Consider the following 12862-nt stretch of genomic DNA (forward strand, 5'->3'; position numbering starts at 1 on the left):
CGTCAGCATGCTCTTCCCAACTACAATACCCTCCTGACATCACCAAAATAGTGAAAAACTACTTTACAGTAAGAAGTCAAGAAGATGTGGTGCAAGTCTTTCTTTTTCACATAATGTGTCTGCGTTCTAGTTTTCTGGGTGTAACTACAGCACAGTAATGCAGCTATAAAAACATTATTCAGAGACATCTCACATTACTCAAACTGTAAGTGTTCTGATTTGTGGGTGTTTTGGGGTTTTTGTTGGTCTTATTTCCCAGTTGAAGTTTTGAATCATGTTTCTGTTATTTTTCTGTTCAGGTTAAAATACTGACATACAATCAGACTTTAGTTGCAGTCAAACACTCATTCATTTGGCTCAGACACTAAGAAAGCAAATGAGTCACAACTGAAAGTAATTATCTGAAAACATGCAGCAGGACTCTTAACTTAGTTTTGTTGGGGTTTTTGCTGACAGAGGACACATGAAAAGTAAAAGCTGCTGTAAAAGAAAGCATTTCCTCTCCTGATAAATTTTATGCTCACAAACAAAACCTACAGTCACCTTGACATTTTGTTTACTCCCTGCTCAAGCTATCTATCCCAGGCGTGGTATAAAATGTATTTTTCTTCAGATGTTTTTGTTTCTTGCTTTAAATCTAAAATTCCAATTGTTTTATATTCTGTTTACTTCCATGTAGCTCCTCATGTTTCCTGTGTAAGCGATCTTTATGGCAAAATGTGCCCACTTCATCCCTTTTCTGTGTCACCAAATAGAGGCCACGTTTCCACAACATATTCTTATTAAAAAGTGTTTTTATAAAACTAGAAAACAAACCATGCCCTGTATAAAATAGTCAGACAGACACGGCAGATCCAGATGGCACACCATCGTCCATATATGGTACATATAAACATGGCTACAAGGACTTTTTTGTTATCAAAAAGGTCATCTAAAAATATTTACCTGATTTGAAGAACAGTAGATATGTAGATTATGACTCATTTATATTTCAAACTTGCATTGTTTATAGAATTTATTTCTCTAAAATATGACAGTTTGATAAGATGGAAGCATGGCAGAGGTCAGAGAATGGTTGTATCATTGAAGAGAAACTTAAAGTCTGTGAGCAGTTGAAGCTTCATTCCTTTACAGCTTGTATCAGTGAACTGAGGCGTCCTAGTCGGCACCCTCTGCTACTTACCTAATTAGCTCTAGGAGCCCCTGCATTATTAACAGACCCCCTAAATCATTCAGAGGGGGCCCTAATGTGAGTGCATATGAGTGTGTGCAAGGGGAACACACTGAGGGGTACAGAGGATCACTGCGATAATGTCCTCCCCTATTCACGACATGTCAGACATAATTATTCACCCTAGGAAGACACGGGTCCAGAACACTGTTAATGGCCCTCTTCTTGCCCCCTCCTCCACACCCTTCCTGTGACTGACAGGGTGCTAGATGGCTCAGACTTTGCAGAAAGGCAAACAATGGAGGATGGCCAAAATTGACAAGAGCGTTTATGTTCCTGAGGTCATGAGTTAATGTAGAGAAATCATCAGGAATAGATGGATAATGTTTGTTTTAGTGTGTACATGAATCTCATTGACACCAACAGCAGTGTCATTTGCAGGCCTCATTTGCTTATATTACACATAATGTACGAATCATTTTAGAAGTGTATTACTGTGATAATACAATTTGAGTGTCATGTAGCTACTTCTACTGCTGGGTGACTCACAATTGTTGAGAAGCAGAAGCACTGAATGAAAAATCTAATTTGGGGAAACAAATGCAGATGAATCATGTTTGGCAGAATGCGTCTGTTTGCTCTAGGTTTAGCAGCTGGAAGTGGTTTGGTCCCTTTTTTGTCAGCAGAGTCAGCGAGACACAAAAGTCAATATACATCACTTCCTGCCATTCAGCCAATACCGGCCGTGCAGGGTGGTGATTCTGTTCTGCATGGGATAATATTTAGCTAGGTTTGCGACCAGCAGTTCTTACCCTGGTGAGTCCACATTATAGTTTACTGGAATAAGACTGTTTCCTAAAAGTCCGCAATAGCTCTGGTATGTGTGTTATGTGCTTCCTTTACTGCTTTTACTGCTGTTAAATAATTTGTTGTCAAATAATCTAACAATAATACTAAAATCTTGCATGTGCACTTTCCTGCAGCGTTGATATTCTTTAAAGTACTAATGACTTTAAGGTAACATCTTCGGAATATCTTACATGCACTCATCATCACATGAACTTTAGATTTATTTGAGCCATACCTTTTCCAGAGTGGAATCATTCTACAATAAACAACCTTATTGATTTTTATGATCAAGAATTTCGTGCACAATACAAACAGGCCCCAATACACACAAGACCCCCACTAATATTTGGTTGTCATTTGGAAAGTTGCAGAGACAGTTCACACTTTTTGAAGTCATCAGCAAGCTTCTGGCATCATTCTGACTGAACATTTGACAACTGATCATGTCAGACTTGGTACAGTTTATTCAAATCTTTTGGTCTCTTCACATGGATACAGCTTTTAAGCATAGGCTATATATCTTTGTTAGGCTTAAAGGTCAGAATCGGTCCACAAGGCTAATATCCTGCCTCATACAATCTGAAAGCCATTTAGATGCATGTGTGAGATCACTGATATGTTGGAATAGCCTATTGTGTCCAGGTTTTAACCATCCAGCTACTAATTTTATGTCAAGTTGAAGAATTTGAATATATTCCTTCTTCATTATCACACTATCCATTTTGAGCAATTCAGCAGACCCTTTGGTAGTGAAACTGCCCCTTAGCATGATGCTACCACCATTGTGCTTGACGATTGGTACAGTGTTCCTAGGTTTGAGTACGATGAGTACAACAATGGGCATTTGAAAAGTCTTGGTTGGGAGTTTCAACTAAAAGGTGTTGATTTTGGACCTGCAGCTTCTTGGTTGGTACCCTCTCAGTCCATGTTGATGATAAGACGGCTTCACTGTGGACAGTTACACTGGTGTTCCAGCATCTCCTATTTTATGATAGGCTTGGTCTTTGGTTGTTTCCAGGATGTTCTTGAACATTCAAACAGATTTTCTGTCCTCTGACAGTTTTGACAGTTGTAGACACAATTGGTGTTCTTACTAGACAATGACCCCAAACACACATTCAAACTGGTTTTGGAGTGGATCACACAGGGAATAAAAGTCAGGTTTGTTCCATCAAACCAAGCAATTTAAATAAAACCTTCCAAAGTCTGCAAAGAAGTGTGGTCAAATATTCTCTCAGGTTATGTCAGAAGCTTGTTGATGGCTGCTAAAAGTATTTTTTTAATTTTCCACAGTTTTCCTAAAAATAGTGAGGGTGTATGAATATATTTGAGTCCATATCTATAATTTTGCATATATTGTATGTTATTTTAGTTATGACAATTGCAAGTAAACTTCTGAGCAGCTCTGCATTTTAGTAGAGAAAATATCAAGGACATTTTGTAACTCAAGCAGCCATACTGTTCAGAATTGTTGCAGGGTTTTTCTTTATTGTCAGTCTTTACAGGAACTAAGTAGATTACAGACATTTTACTGCAAGATGAGAAGAGAAATGTAATAGGAAAAAGAATTGGACAAAATAAAACTCAGAATAAGGTGGGGGAGAAAGAGTGAAGACCAGTCATTCCTTCACGCTGTTAATCTGGTGTGCCCCTCCCCTCTCTGTTTCAATTAAGAAAATTACTTTTTAGTTCAATTAACAATAATTCACGCTTAACCGAATAAAGTTTATTACACAATCAAGGCAACAACACAGTAATGGAGAGGGATACAAATTCACTTTGCAGGAGCACCTTGCTGCAGAATGTGTCGGTTCCCGGTGTGTGGTCGCTCGCGGGCTTTGGTGAACTCTGAGTGCTGTCGATGTTCGGGGGAAGTATGTCATCATGCTTTCAGATGGAGGGAGCCCTTTATGCTGCATCTTTGGCCTTGAGGCTCAGGCAGCAGCTTGCATCACAGCCATTACTTTAGCGCAGAAAAATAGACACTAGGAGTCATGTTGCCCCACCACCATCATCACAAAAGGGATGTTTCCATATTCTACCATGTAAAGTATGATGGAGAGGTTGGTCTGTAAGGAAAAAATAGAATAAAATAAAATGCATCTAAATTTAAATTGTCTTCTTTAGGTTTTATATTAATTACAAAGTGTTCTTTGTTTCTGGGGGTGTATCCATCCATCTTTGTTCCATCCCTCCTCCTCCTCTCCTTCTCCTGCCGTTTCGGTTTGATTTACGCTGCTACAATTATTGGGTAATCTCCACTGTCATTACTCTTAACATCTGCTCTGTCACAATGCTAAAGGGTTTTTTGCTTTGCTCTGCAGTGGTTGTACTATCTACTCTCAGTCAGACAGACGAGTCCCCCCTTACCCCACCCGGCTTCAGTCTTTATGTTCGATATGCAGTGGAGAGATGAAATGGCTTTCCTAAGAATGGGAGCCGTATGGTTGGACGATTCATTGTGCTGCTGTGTTGAAACTTAGTGGATGCGCTGCAGCTCTGAAAGTTTTCATCATGAAATCCAACGGTTCTCTGCATCTGAGTTTAATAATGCCACCCACCACTATTTTTTTCTCATATCATTCAGTCATTCTTCCATTTTTCTTTCTCTCTAAAGGATTAACAGGAAACTACCTGAGAAACAGACAGTATAGCAAGCTTGCATGTAGCAAGCAGGAAAAGGAACATTTTAAGATTTCCATCAGATTACCCTCTCCAGTTTCCATTGTGTGTCAGACTGCGGTATCCCCCACCCCCTTCACAGGCAGCAATTGGAACCATTTGGTATTCAAATAACGCAAAGAGCTCAGATCTGCTGGAACAATAAGCACGTTCCAACCAATCACCCACCTGGACTGAGCTCTGCTAAGACAGATTCATATTGTCTGCAGTTCTTTCAACACCTCTCAATTGCCTGAATGTTGTTTTTCTCCCCCACAGTCAGACTCTTTACAGCAACCCATCTGACTCTAGTTTAGCCTCTCTTCACTGCTCACTGACTCCAAATGTCTCAACAGATCAGAGACCACTCGAGGGTCCAGTGCAAGATGAATTGAGTCCAGTGGATGTCACAGATGAGTTACTGTTTTTGAGAGCGTTCACACTATAGTTTTGTGTTGACCCATCCAAGTGAGAGGAATGTAATGATATGGGTCCAATACTATGTAATTGAGATGGATGACTGACTAGCCTTAGTATTTTCTATGAATGTGTACGTGAGTGTGTACCCCTCTGAGTGCTGCGGTAGCATGCTGTGACCCTCGTTGCATCCAGCCACCAGAGGCCATGCTGGCATAGGCAAAAATTATGATTAAGGACAGAGGGATGATGGGAAAATGTGGATTAATGAAGCTAAGATAGAAATAATAACCATGACATCCCACAACCTTGGAGCAGCTAATTGAGAATATGTTGTGGGTTCACAGGAGTCTAAACGCTTGCTTTGCCTTCAAGGAGATATTGGAAATGAAGAAGAAAAAGTCAGTTGACTTTCATAACTTGGTTCATCTTTTGAGTAGAGATGAATGCTTTTTATGCTTCATCTTTTGCCTAGAATGTCAAACAGAGCATTAAAATAAACCAAACCACAAACTTCAACGTATTTTACATTTTATGTGACGGACCAGCACAAAGAAGGCATAACTGTGAAGTGTAATGGAAGTAATATTGTTTTCTAGAATATATATGAAAATAAAATGAATATCATCTGTAAAGGGGATTTCAGAATCAAAATCCCTTTATTGTCATTGTACAAAAAAGCACCACAAAATTTAAAAATAGCAGCTTTCAAAGACAGCGCAAGAGAAAAACAAAGGTGCAGTTCAAACAAGTATTATACAGGTCCTTCTCAAAATATTGGCATATTGTGATAAAGTTCATTATTTTCCATAATGTAATGATGAAAATTTAACATTCATATATTTTAGATTCATTGCACACTAACTGAAATATTTCAGGTCTTTTATTGTCTTAATACGGATGATTTTGGCATACAGCTCATGAAAACCCAAAATTCCTATCTCACACAATTAGCATATTTCATCCGACCAATAAAAGAAAAGTGTTTTTAATACAAAAAACATCAACCTTCAAATAATCATGTACAGTTATGCACTCAATACTTGGTCGGGAATCCTTTTGCAGAAATGACTGCTTCAATGCGGCGTGGCATGGAGGCAATCAGCCTGTGGCACTGCTGAGGTCTTATGGAGGCCCAGGATGCTTCGATAGCGGCCTTTAGCTCATCCAGAGTGTTGGGTCTTGAGTCTCTCAACGTTCTCTTCACAATATCCCACAGATTCTCTATGGGGTTCAGGTCAGGAGAGTTGGCAGGCCAATTGAGCACAGTGATACCATGGTCAGTAAACCATTTACCAGTGGTTTTGGCACTGTGAGCAGGTGCCAGGTCGTGCTGAAAAATGAAATCTTCATCTCCATAAAGCTTTTCAGCAGATGGAAGCATGAAGTGCTCCACAATCTCCTGATAGCTAGCTGCATTGACCCTGCCCTTGATAAAACACAGTGGACCAACACCAGCAGCTGACACGGCACCCCAGACCATCACTGACTGTGGGTACTTGACACTGGACTTCTGGCATTTTGGTATTTCCTTCTCCCCAGTCTTCCTCCAGACTCTGGCACCTTGATTTCCAAATGACATGCATAATTTGCTTTCATCCGAAAAAAGTACTTTGGACCACTGAGCAACAGTCCAGTGCTGCTTCTCTGTAGCCCAGGTCAGGCGCTTCTGCCGCTGTGTCTGGTTCAAAAGTGGCTTGACCTGGGGAATGCGGCACCTGTAGCCCATTTCCTGCACACGCCTGTGCACGGTGGCTCTGGATGTTTCTACTCCAGACTCAGTCCACTGCTTCCGCAGGTCCCCCAAGGTCTGGAATCGGCCCTTCTCCACAATCTTCCTCAGGGTCCGGTCACCTCTTCTCGTTGTGCAGCGTTTTGTGCCACACTTTTTCCTTCCCACAGACTTCCCACTGAGGTGCCTTGATACAGTACTCTTTGAACAGCCTATTCATTCAGAAATGTCTTTCTGTGTCTTACCCTCTTGCTTGAGGGTGTCAATAGTGGCCTTCTGGACAGCAGTCAGGTCGGCAGTCTTACCCATGATTGGGGTTTTGAGTGATGAACCAGGCTGGGAGTTTTAAAGGCCTCAGGAATCTTTTGCTGGTGTTTAGAGTTAACTCGTTGATTCAGATGATTAGGTTCATAGCTCGTTTAGAGACCCTTTTAATGATATGCTAATTTTGTGAGATAGGAATTTTGGGTTTTCATGAGCTGTATGCCAAAATCATCCGTATTAAGACTATAAAAGACCTGAAATATTTCAGTTAGTGTGCAATGAATCTAAAATATATGAATGTTAAATTTTCATCATTACATTATGGAAAATAATGAACTTTATCACAATATGCTAATATTTTGAGAAGGACCTGTATAGTGTAGTATACACATACATATACCTATATACACATACACCTATTTTACCATGAAGGCCTGATTCACACAGTCTCCTCTTAACAGTTGTTCTAGAGATGTGTCTGCTGCTAGAACTCTGTGTGCCATTGACCTGTTATCTAATCTGAGCTGCTGTTAACCTGCAATTTCTGAGGCTGGTGACTCGGATGAACTTATCGTCCGCAGCAGAGGTGACTCTTGGTCTTCCTTTCCTGGGGCGGTCCTCATGTGAGCCAGTTTCTTTGTAGCGCTTGATGGTTTTTGCGACTGCACTTGGGGACACTTTCAAAGTTTTCCCAATTGTTCGGACTGACTGACCTTCATTTCTTAAAGTAATGATGGCCACTCGTTTTTCTTTACTTAGCTGCTTTTTTCTTCCCATAATACAAATTCTAACAGTATATTCAGTAGGACTATCAGCTGTGTACTGTATCCACCTCCTGCACAACACAACTGATGGTCCCAACCCCATTTATAAGGCTTATTAAACCTGACAGGACACACCTGTGAAGTGAAAACCATTTCAGGTAACTACCTCTTGAAGCTCATCAACAGAATGCTAAGAGTGTGCGGAGCAGTAATCAAAGCAAAAGGTGGCTACTTTGAAGAACCTAGAATATAAGACATATTTTCAGTTGTTTCACACTTTTTTGTTCAGTATATAATTCCACATGTGTTAATTCATAGTTTTGATGCCTTCAGTGTGAAGCTACAATATTCATAGTCATGAAAATAAAGACAACTCTTTGAATGAGAAGGTGTGTCCAAACGTTTGGTCTGTACTGTATATACGTACATTGCAATCTGAAAAGACTCACAAAGGAAAGGGATGGCAATTAGAAAAGTTTTAATGATGTGAAATTACATGGTTATTTCTTAGGTGCTTGGACCTGGGAGGAAGACATGAATGCTGAGAATGAGATGAGTTAATATGAACTTTTGTAAGGCTTAGATTTAGAGATGTCTTCCCCCCCAAAACAAGGGGCGAGGCCGAGACGAGGCCTAATTGAGTACTAAAGGGGGCATCTAACAGGAAAATAGAATGAAAATAAGAAAGGAAGAGAGAAGCGAAAGCCACGGGAAGAATTAAAGCAGAGAAAAGAAGTTTGTAAATAGGCTATAAAGCAAGGAAAATAATAGAGAAGCAAAGCAGATGATAGATATGTCTAAGGGCAGTGCACGATAATAATATGCTTAGAGAGCAATGCAAGGTGATAGATATGCCGTGAGGGCAATGGTTGATGATGTGAATATTCTGCAGAGGATATACAAATAAAGATATGGAATAAAGTTATGAACAGATCAGCTGAGAAAAAGAAATAGATAGATTGGGTAATGAAGGAATAAAGGCCGGAAAAGAGAGGGTAATTAAAGGGAAGAAGGAGTTTAAATGAAACGGGAAATAGGATTGCCCAAGAAAGGGGGAAATAAAATGAGATGAATAAATTTCAGAAGAGCCTTGGAGTGCTGAAAATGCCATGAAGGAAATGTAGATGAAGATATGAAATAAAGTTATAATACAGATCTATTAATAAGGAGTTGGTAGATAAATCGAACGTGAAGGCGTAAAAGAGTGAACGGGAACGTGAAGAAAGGAGGAAGGAGAATAGACGTGATCAAATGAAAAACTTAAAAAGACAAGGAAAAATTGACCTCCGATTAAAGAAGGACAAAACAAAGAGAAAAGTACTTTTCGAAGAACATAGGGGAGCTAGAGTGAGGGAGAAAATTAGACACGACTGGCAGGTGCTGAAGGGAAGAGTCCTGCAAAACGGAAACATGACAATTGAACAAAGCCAATGATGGATAAAGGCCAACCACCACCAGGAATTGAAGGGAGCTCTTCCCTGAGAGCTGAGAAAACATTGAGCAGATAGAACAGAGTGGAAATCTGGGCGAACATAGGAAGAGAAGGATGTAGAAGACCAACGACCCAATTGCTGGAGAGCGGCTGAGGAGAGACCTTGGGTCGCTGCAGTAGTGGTTGCTCCTGTTCTGAAGGAATGGCCTGAAAACTGGCTGGGGGGCATGATGCATTGAACTAGGACCTGGCTTAAATATTTGAGGAACCAGGATGTGGACATAGGGCTCCTTCTGAGCCGTCCTTCTGAGAAATGGGGGCATGCGAAGAAAAAGGATTTGAAAGTAGAAAAGGCCAAAACCTGATAAAAAATAGAATTTGAGGTGATATTAGCAAGGATAAAGAGATGGATTCAATCAAACCTTAAGACTTTGAGAGAAGCAATTGGAGTAGGCTGTTGGGCAAAGACGGCAGAAGACCTAGGAACTACATAGTCCGGGGAGGAGCTGTAAACAACTGAACAGACCAGCGCCAACCCAGTGTGCAGAGAGAAAGTGTGCTCCACAATTATCACGCGAAAAGATAGTATGATGAATATCGAAACAGGAAATAGTTTCTTAGCGCCTGGTTGATAAGGGAAAAAGGTTGAAATAATTAATTAATAGATTTTTTAAAATTTTTCTTTCAGTAGAGGGTGCCAATATTCTTTGGTATTTTATGCACGCCTAATCGCAATACGAAGGTTTACTAGTTTCAATATCATAAACTAAGTAAAGTTACAGACAGCTGAAATATTATGTATTTTATTTCATTTCATGGTACTGGGAAATATAGGAGGGAGGTGAGATGTTTAATAAATATATGTGGCAGAACGGGGTAAAAGCACTCAAGGGAAAGATTGACAAGGACGAAAGGGTTGTAATAAGTTAAGATAAATAAGTCTTTTATGGTAAAGTAACGAGGCAAAGAGGTTAAAAACAGCATGTTGATAGAGTTATTAAAGGTATTTACATCCTGCATATTTCTTAGATCTTACAATGTGATCACATGCAAGGCTCTTTAAACCAAAGGATTGTGAATCATCCGCTGAGATACCATCTTTAAACCAGGGTGCTAAGGACCGTAAATCTTAAAACAAGTCAGCCGAGCGAACGACGATGCTTGGAAGAGAAGGAGATACCGTTCCAGTTAGAAAGGAGACTGGAGCGGAAAGCCCCACAGTTTGTGTGACCGAGCAGAAGTCTGAAAAAAAAAGGAAGAGAAGAACAAAGAGCACTTTGATGGCCAACTAAGCCGCAGGAATCAGAAGGTGGCTTGCATGATGACAAATTGACAGTGGAATGAACAGACCAGTCTAAGCAGGCTCTTGATTGAGCGAGGGTGGATGCAGCTAAGGCTGAGAAGGACTTGAGATCCCGATGAAAAAACGAGCAGCCATGTAGAAATGTAGGATGACGATGAGGGACGGATAGGTATTAAATTTATTCTATGCTCGGGTGAAACTAAGCAGCTGGCGACTCTGAAATGCTTAGAGGCGGCCGTGAGCGCCAACAGAGGATCCTAAGAAATGTTAGGGATAACCTTTAGGAATATTATGCATAGTTGATTTTTCCACTCGTACCATAATGATATAAAGCACAAGTTTAAATGTTTTTTTTTTTTTTTTAAGAATAAGATAAGAATGCTCATCGACACACATACGGGGATAAATGGCCCAAGGTTTGACATGAATGACCTATGGCTGGGCACTGGGTTTTGTAAAGGGAGTAGCCGATACTGTTTGATTAGGATGCCGCAGCAACTTAGATTAAGAATGGACACCAGCTACTACACAACCTATCAGACATACACCACAATGGTGACACGTAATAAACACTAGGGGAGGGCAGATCTATTGCTTTGGAGTGCCAGATAGCCTTCTTCGGGGCTCTTTGTCATCCTTTCACATACGGCGACGATCCGAGACAGGAGCCTCAGCGCTGATCTCTGTAATCATTCCTCTGCTTAATTAGAATAAAAAAGCGGCAAGTTAGAAGCTGTTTGAGAGTCATTCCTTAAAGAGAAAGTGCTATTTACCGTGTGATCGCTTCTGGGGACCAAGGACCGGAAGAACTCCGAGACATCTGACCGGAAGCAGGGTGCAATAGTTCGGACAGAAAGCCGGGGACAAGATGATTTAAACGAAGCAGAAAAAGCCATCAAAGGAAGCCTCGGAAGATGGTAAAAGGAGAAAAACCAGATTAATGAGCTTCCTCTGCAGGAATTGGAGTTGAGCCTGAACGAGATGGTAGAATACATGAGAGTAAATTATCAACCTGAATGAAAAGAGGGGTGGGAAACACCACACGCTTAAAGAGCATATGAATGAAAAAGATAGAGAAGAGACGAGCTAGGCCGGGCACTAGCAAGTGCGAACGCCGGTGGGAGGGGCAGAGGAACTGGCAGTGACGATAGAACGGGAAAGAGGAAGTGCTGGCGTAGCAGAGATGGTGGCAAACTCACAGAGCAGGTGAGTAAGGGATGACGCGGAGCGCTGGAGAGAATCCACGAACGAGATAAATGAAGCAGGGAAAATTGTAGGATAGTCTGTTTGAGGGATGAAGATGGAAGTAGGAACTGCTGGAGAAACCAGGCCGGGTGATGCAGCAGTGGGAGCCGGTGAGGAGGCAGGGCTGCCTCGGCAATGCTTAGCAGGAGAAGTGTAGGAGTTCTTAATGCACTGAGACAAGGAAGAAATGAGCCATCAAGGCGAGGAGAGGGCTCCTACGAGCAGAAGGGAAGTAAGGATTATGAGAGTCTCATATGAATAGTGCGAGGAGGCGTTGGAGTCGTATATGAGCTTAGCTGACAAGCGAGGATGAACACTGCTGAAGGTCCTTTAAAAGCAAGGCGTCGAAAGGTGATTGGATGGAGAATCAGGTGGACAGGATGCTGATTGGAAGTCTTGGTGAGTCTTTCATTCTGGATTTTCTTCAAAACCCCTTGTATACATATATTCATATATACAAATACACAAATAATCATGGGCTGCATGGTGGCGCAGTTGGTAGCACTGTTGCCTTGCAGCAAGAAGGTCCTGGGTTTGATTCCCAGGCAGGGGGTCTGCATGGAGTTTGCATGTTCTCCCCATGCATGCGTGGATTCTCCGGCTTCCTCCCACAGTCCAAAGACATGCCTGTTAGGTTAATTGGTCTCTATTCTGCGATGGACTGGCGACCTGTCCAGGGTGAACCCATACACATGTACAAACACATACGTATAGTACAGACAAAAGGAAATAATAAAACAACTGGAATGTCATGTTCAAGACGTTTGAATATTACACTTGCATGTATTGATATTGCCCTAAAAAAATGAAATGATAATTGTTTAAGTTTTGGAGAACATTAGAGAACAAACAGCATCTTGAAGACCAAGAAACACAGCAGACAGGTCAGGGGGGAAGTTGTGGTTCAGTTTAAAACAGGGCTGGGTTCTACAACAACATCCCAAACTTTGAACATTTCACAGAGCTCTGTTAAAACCATCATCAGAACATGGAGAGAGGATAAACCAACTGCAGACCTACCAAG

General features: G+C 41.1%; 1 long non-coding RNA gene across 1 annotated transcript; it reads right to left on the minus strand.

The window, feature by feature from the left end:
- Positions 1-10915: 10915 nt before the first annotated feature.
- Positions 10916-12389, minus strand: LOC124855797. Its single transcript, XR_007035155.1, has 2 exons — positions 11367-12389; positions 10916-11290 (listed from the first exon to the last, which is right to left on the minus strand). It is a non-coding gene; the product is annotated as an uncharacterized LOC124855797 (long non-coding RNA).
- Positions 12390-12862: the final 473 nt, after the last annotated feature.

This window comes from Girardinichthys multiradiatus, chromosome 19 (genome assembly GCF_021462225.1).
Source record: "Girardinichthys multiradiatus isolate DD_20200921_A chromosome 19, DD_fGirMul_XY1, whole genome shotgun sequence".
NCBI classification, from domain to species: Eukaryota; Metazoa; Chordata; class Actinopteri; order Cyprinodontiformes; family Goodeidae; genus Girardinichthys; species Girardinichthys multiradiatus.